Source organism: Delphinapterus leucas, unplaced genomic scaffold (assembly GCF_059928025.1).
Source record: "Delphinapterus leucas isolate spDelLeu-1000000601 "Yukka" unplaced genomic scaffold, BTC_Dleu_Yukka2 spDelLeu_asBTCV2_sq31, whole genome shotgun sequence".
Taxonomy (NCBI): Eukaryota; Metazoa; Chordata; class Mammalia; order Artiodactyla; family Monodontidae; genus Delphinapterus; species Delphinapterus leucas.
In genome coordinates, this window is record NW_028322240.1 from 13,921,194 (window position 1) to 13,928,752 (window position 7,559).

Below are 7,559 nucleotides of genomic sequence, written 5' to 3' on the forward strand. Positions count from 1 at the left end.
ACCATCTAGACTCCCACTGGTCTAGAGCAGTGCTGCCCAATAGAATTTTCTGTAGTGATGGAAATGTTCTAAAAGTATGATGTCAAATGTGGTAGCCACTTGTCACATACTGAGTTGAAATGTGGCTAGTGCAACCAAGGAACTGAATGTTCTATTTATTTTAATTAATTTAAATTTAAGTCTACGTAACTACATGGAGCTAGTGGCTACCATACTGGACAGTGCAAGTCTAGAATTAGGAATGTTTCCAGGGTGGGCAAGTCTTGATATGAGCTCTTAGAATCCAGGGTCTGTGAGGATATATGGTTCTGATGGCAGACTCGCCAAAAATGTTGCCATTTTCCTAGAAGTTTGCTTGGATTTTTCTACTTGGAGGACATTTTTTCTCCATGTGGTGGTTCAGAGCCCAGGACCCTTTCATCTTGTAGCTCCATAGCATCCCTGAGTGTCTGAGAGGCCTCTATGTGTAAGCTGTACATGCGAAGAGAGTAAGCAAAAAAGGCACACTGACTTCTTGGGAAACCCAGCTGGAAAGGGTTTCTCTCATATGCCACTGAATGTGGCAACACCTGGTTGCAAGGGGTGCTGGGAAATGTAGTCCCTGTCTAGACAACTGCCTCTCAGTGATGGCTGCATACTATGGAAAGAGGATAACAAATTTCTGGGGGACAGCTACCTATCCTTGCAATAGCCAGCATTAGCCCTCTGCAGAGATTCTGAAGTTGAGCAGGGGAAAGCACCTAATTCATGGCCCCCAAGTAAAAACTACTGCTCTGTCAGTGAAAATAGGAACAGCATTAATCAAAGTGTCACCGAACTCAATTCTCTGAACAGGAAATCAAGAGGGTAATTTGTGGCAAACATCTAAGGACAAAATGTCCTTCAGAGCCAAGGAGAGAATGTCTCCTTGCTCGTCAATGAGAGACAGCTGCCCTGTTTGCACTGTTTCTTCTTATATATTTGTTAACTGGCGCTCCAACTATCCTCATCTCCCAGAAAGTTTGTTGATGGGCCCGGCTGTGACCCTTTCCCCGTGCCCTCTCCACCCTCCATGATCAGCTTCAAAGTGTGCCAGACCACTTGACAGCCTGAGTCCAATTGCAGGGGAGAATTTAGGTGTGAAACAAAAGGTTCCTTTCACCTCCTCAGCCCTGAAACACTTAAGTTGTATATGTCAGAACAGGAGGGAGAATTTGAATATTTTTGATTTACGGCTTTTATTTTTGTTTTGGCAGCTTTAGCTTCAAAGTGAGGTTTCCTCGATGGTGAGGCCACACAGAACGCATTGCTCTGTTGTCAGGATCATGAATTACGGTTGTATTGATGACACTGGAACCGTGTTATATGAATACCTTTCCACAAATAAATACACTGTAAGCCCCATATTTCTTGTTGTTCATTAGAATGGCCTGAATCACTAAAGCAAGAACATTCCTAGGCCAGACAGATCTTCCCTTGTAATTCCATTGTTCCTTTACTGCAAGAGAAATTAGATTATCAATAGGTACAGTCACCCCTGCAATCATGTTAACACTAAAAATTATGTATTAATTCACATCAAATTTACATTATGAAAAGTGATCAATGATTCCATTGCTATTACTCTGTAGATAACAAAATCTATCTCCTAGGACTGTTGTGAGATATAAATGAGATAATATATAAAAAGCAGCACTGTCTCTAATGCAGAGGAAGAACTTACTGAATATCAGCTTTAATAATTATAATTAGACTATAGTGGACATCTATTACCCTTCTGAATACTAACACTCCAGTTTTCTTCTGAGGAACATTTCTATACTAATATCAGCCCATCTGGTTGGCAGTGAAGAACTAGCACCATCTGCAGTCTCCAAGGGTGAAACCATGCTAAACCTGATCAATAGTGACTGACCAGTTCTGGGATGGGTAGGTGACCCAAGCCAGGCCACAGAAGTACTCCCCGGAGATCTGCTGGAGCCAATGGTGAAAAAGTGATCTCGGATTTCAGTTACTCTTCCTAGCTGGTAGAAATAACCTTAGAGCAGTCAAGGACCATCCTGTGGAGAGGGTGTACATACAGGAAAAGTCAACAGAAAGGAAGGAAATGCTAAGAGACAGAGAGAGAGAACAGACCTCAAGATAATATTTAGAACTCTGGGCCTGAAGAATCCACCCCCCCAAAAAAAATTTCCCTTTTTCTCTAGAGCTTATTTCAGTGGGATTCTGTCATTTGCAACATAAAAAGGTAAAAAACGAGAGCTATTAGGAGAATGTGACAATCACCGGACATCTTTTATCAGTGAGAAACTATGAATAATAATTAAAACATAAAACGTACGTTGTTTTAAAGTTTACAGAGGACTTTCATATGTTACCACCTATATGAGGTTATTAACACAAGCTGATACAACAGATAAACCCCAAAAGCTTAGCACAAAAAGGTTTATTTCTCATTCTCATCACAGTCCACAGGACTTAGGTAGCCCTTTTCCACCTTGTTGCTATACATTCTGGAATATGTGATCTTCACGGCAGGGATGGAAACAGCTAGAGCATCACACATGAGGATATAGAAGCCCAGTCGTGGAAACAGTGTACATCACTTCTGCCCACATTCTATTGGCCCGACTCAGTCACATGGCCCCAAGTTAGCTGTAAAGGAGGCTGGAAAATGCAATCTTCCTGTATGCTCACAAAGAGGAAAGAGCATAGTGAGTGTGACATGATCTTAGCCACATCTCCTTTTATTTGTTCCATCCACTCCCCTTACTAGACAGGCAGGAGCCCAGGGGTCTAGACCCAAGTTGGACTGATGGGTCCCAGGAGTCTACCTGGGGCATAAGGTCAGGAGTCGACTACAGAGTGTAAAATGGAGGTGAGTGTTCTGAGAGGCAATATCCCAGAGTAAAACTAAAACTAACTCACCGATCTGAAGAAGTCGCAGAGGGTGAGAGAAATTAAGTGCAAGTTCGTAAGATGGATCCAGAGAAAGCAAATCCTGATCAGAAGAGAAGAAGTGGGAGTTTGGAGGCACAGCCTGTAAGGACTCCTCGGCTATGAAAACACAGCCATGGTCTCTCTTTGTAGAGTGCTAGCAGCCTCCACAGGGCAGAAGCGCAGGGATACTCATAATATCCCCCTTGACACAGGCAAGGAAGATATTCCTAACCCTGTTTCATGGTGAGGCTCAGAGAGGTGAGGGACTTGCCCAAGGTCATACGGCTGGTTAAAAAGTAAAACCAAGATTGAAACTAAGCCTCTGAATTCATGGTGCAGGAGTTGGACTATTAAACCTATTCAGCCCTTTCCACTCTCTCTGCCCTCAGCAAATCCATGTGCCTATTGATAAGCAAGAGAGACAACTGATCCAAGATGTTCAAGTTTCTACTTGGCCAGGAATGCATTCACAGGGTCTGTGACTATGTTCCCTCTTTCTTTATTTGAAATGGTATGTGAGCCTTCACTGTCCCTGAGTCCTGGGAGCTGAGCTGGGTATATTACTCCTGTGTCCTCACTGCCCTTGTACATCCCTCTGTTAGTATTTGTCACAGTGTGCTGTAATGGCTCATTCACCTGTCTACATCCCCCTATCTGTGAATCCAATGATGGCAGACACAATGCCTGTCTAAAACTCATTGATGCCCCCCAAGACCGAGCACAGGGCCTGGCAAACAGTAAGGGCTCAATAAATATTTATTGAATGAATGGATGATCAAACAGAACTTCTTATATTGTACTAAAATTTCCATCTGTACTAGAATTATTCAGCTCTCTCCCTAGATTTATATCTCCATGAAGGCAGGTACTCTAACTGCCAGAACCTCCATGAGCATAGTCCTTAGTGCACAGTCTCTGGCACAGGGAAGATACTCAACATGTATGTGTAAGGAATACATGAGTGAGAGAAAATAGATATAGCAATTTTGTAGCAATTTCTATAGCTATACTTTATACTTAGAGTAAGCTTTTCGAAAATCAGGCCTACTCATATCATCTCACTTCTTTAAACTCTTCAATGGCTCCTTATTTTACTTTTAGCGTCCAGACAAAACTCCTTAAAATTACCCCCAGAGCCCTGCTGGGGCACTAACTAGGACAGGCAAATATCTGGGAGTCACAAACCCTTCAGATTCTAATGGAAGCTATGGCCCCCTCCCCCCAGGGGGAAAAGAAAAACAGTCATATGTTTGTTTATGAGGATATATTTTGCATGCAGTTTTATAAGGTTGATGGAGTCTCTGATGTCTAATCCTGGGTCTTCCTGGGACCTATAATCCCAGGTTGGAGACATCTCAACAGCCTACCTAATCAGCCCTCAGAGTGAGGAAAGAGGTCAGCTCTGCTAAGGGCCTCTCTGCAGCTCCTCAAATACAAGAAAGCCCACCCCCACCTGAGTGCCAGCTCTCTGTTAGTTAGCAATTCAGAATGACTTTTCAGAGCGATCCCTCAGTCTTCCATGATACTTGTCTGACAACCCCTTAATCTTGGCAAGAGCTGCATTAAAGCAATCTGTCATCATCGTCACCACACACAGTGAGAGACACACACTCACTCAGAAGCAGACTCCCCAACCTGTTATGAAGAAATTAGAATTTGGGGAGCCTGTTGATCCACAGTAAGCACTCAGGAACAGACAGACAGGGCAGGCCAAGAGGCACTGGGCCAAATTCAGGTTTGAGGTGAGCTGCTTCCATCCTAGGGGCTGTCAGGAGTCATCAGAAGGAATGTTTAAATAATCATTACTCTCGAAACCCAGGTCTATGCCCCATTGGATTAAAACAAAGGAATGGAGCTATGAAATACAAAGGTGTCAGGGGAAATTTGCTGAGAATGTGATTTATTTTGACAAATTCAAAGAGCCCTGTGGTTACCTTGGTTTTGGAGAAACTGTTTTATCAGTTAAACTAGAGCCATCTGACACCCCAAAATATTTTGGAAACTTAAGGAAAGAAAAACAACAACAATAGCAAGGCATGATTGGTCAAGTCCCTCTTCTGGGTTAACCCTCTTATGAAATCCATAGTTTATCAGATAATTATTGTGATAGTTGTGAACTCTCATTTTCTGATCCTTTATTATGTGTTAAGCACTTCTAAATTCTTTTCTCAAATATTTATTGAGAGTCGATTATGGTAGATTGATTGCAAAATTGGCCCCAATTCTTCAATCCTCCCATCTTGGGCAAAGTGACCTGACCTTGACTCTGGGCTTTGCCAAGCAACTTGCTTTGGCCAGTGGGATATTAGCAGATATGAAACAAGTAGAGGCTTGAAAAAGCATTTGTGCATTTCCACCTGCACTCCGGTACCTCTGCCATTACTGTGAGAATGTCCTCAGGCTAGTATTCTGCAGGGGGAGAGCTATGTGGACAGGCACTGTAGACAACAGCCAGCTGACTCTCAGACCAACAAGCAAGCCCAGACAAGACCAGCAGACCTACCTAGCCAACATCCAACTGATACTTGAGATGCGAACAATGAACTCACACACTATTGCTTGTTACTATATACCACAAAAGTTTTGGGAAGAGTTGTTACACGGCATCATGGCCACAGGTAGTTGATACAGCAACTCTGTGCCAAGCACTAATCTAAAACATGGTATATAATGATAAACAAAATGGGCAAGCCCCTTCCTCTTGAATTCCAGATTATGTTACCTAATTCAAACTGTATAATAACTTTATAAAGTAAGCCCTATTCCCATTTACACACAAGGAGAGCAAGGCAGAAAATGATTTATGCCTCATGATTACATTACTTGCCCAAGGCATGACAGCCAGCAAATGGAGCCAGGATTCCATTTCAAGCTCTAAGATGTGGGGGGCTAAGATGAATAATAATCTGGAAATAAGAATAATGATAATGCATATCACAAGAATTATTGTAAGGATTAAGTGAGATCATGCGTATCAAAGCACTTAGCAGAGGGCTCTGTTCATGGGGAACTCAAGAAGGTTTTGCTGTGGATAATACTATTTCTGTTGTCATTATTATTATGGCTGTTGTTGTTGTGATACTGTCTGAACCCAGAGCCTGACTATTTAACCACGTCTTTATTATCGGATTGCCTCTGGTCTAGTTTCCTGTCCTTTCTGCCTGAACAGTGTGTAAACAGGACTGACTGATAAGTCTGGTAAATGTTACTCCTTCTTTTCATAGGGAAACAATCAACTTTAATAACCTTTATTCTTCTAAACCCAGAGCAGGTATAGGCCATTTCTGACAGATTCACAACTGAGGGATTATTACACACTTAGGCTAGAAGCAGACGTGTCTAAAGGGAAGAATCAGCTACATAAATTGCAGGGCACAGTGCAAAATAAAATAGGGCCCCTTGTTCAAATATTTCTAAGAATTTACATCAGAGTTACAGTTATATCAGAGCATTGGACCAAGCATACCGTCCTTCTAAGTTAACACCTTCTCCATGGGATATTATGAAGAATAAAGCAGAAGAGCATTTCCAGTCCTCAAACCAACGTCTGACAAAGAGCAAATACTCAGTAGTAGTGGTGGAAGCCGTCACGTTATTACGTGTTTGTTGGAGTAATGAAGGGAACCACGCTAATGTGCGCCCCTTCAACCTTTTCAAAATTCTTGGAAGGCCATTTGCTCATGTGGTTTTTGTAAACAGTTCTGAGAAGCAGGCACAGTGGAGCCTTCTCTGTCCCACAGCTAAAGAAACAGAGGCTCAGAGAGTGTTTGGGAATTTCCAGAGGCTACACACTGGGAAGGGTGAAAGTCAGTCTAGAATCTGGGATCCCCTAGCCCTGTAGTCTTTCCTCCAAGTCCTGCTGTCTCCAGCTACATCTGGCCCTGACAGAATTGCCATGTGGACAGCATTTACTTATTTGATATAGTCAGGACCCAACCCTCAGGCTGAGATTAAGGACTGTCTTTGCATAGAGATCCACACCAGAGACTCCCAGTTCATTGCCTGGAGTCACTTACCACCCCATGACTCATACTATAAGGTAACCATGTCTTCTGAGCAAACCACAGGCTACCCAAGAAGGAAGGGATAGGGAGAATCATCCAGTGGACCATTAGCACACAGGCCCTGGAGTGAGACATGAGAATTTGAATCTTGGCTCTGCCACTTAACAGCGTGGGCAAGCTCTTAACCTGGATGGTCTCAATCTTGACAAGTAGGGCAATATTGACTGGGTAATACTGACATTTGGGGGTAGAAAGTTCTTTGCTATAGGAAGATGACCTGTACATTAGTGGATATTTAGCAGCAAACCTAGTCTCTACCCACTAGACGCCAGCAGCACACCCAACCCCCACTCCCAGCTGTGAAAACCAAAAATATCTCCAGACTGCCAACTGCTCCCTTTGGGAGGTGGGGGACAAGAATCACTCCTAGTTGGGAACCACTGACTTAACCTCTCTGAGCTTCAATGCCCTCAACTATAATCTAGAGACAATAATAATAAAAATACCTGCTTCATCGCATTCTGAGAATTGATGAGATGATCACGTACTGGTGTGGCATAAGGCCTGGCACACAGTTAGATGATCAATGAATATTATATGCTGTTATTATTACAGTATTGACCAAGGAATAGAGAT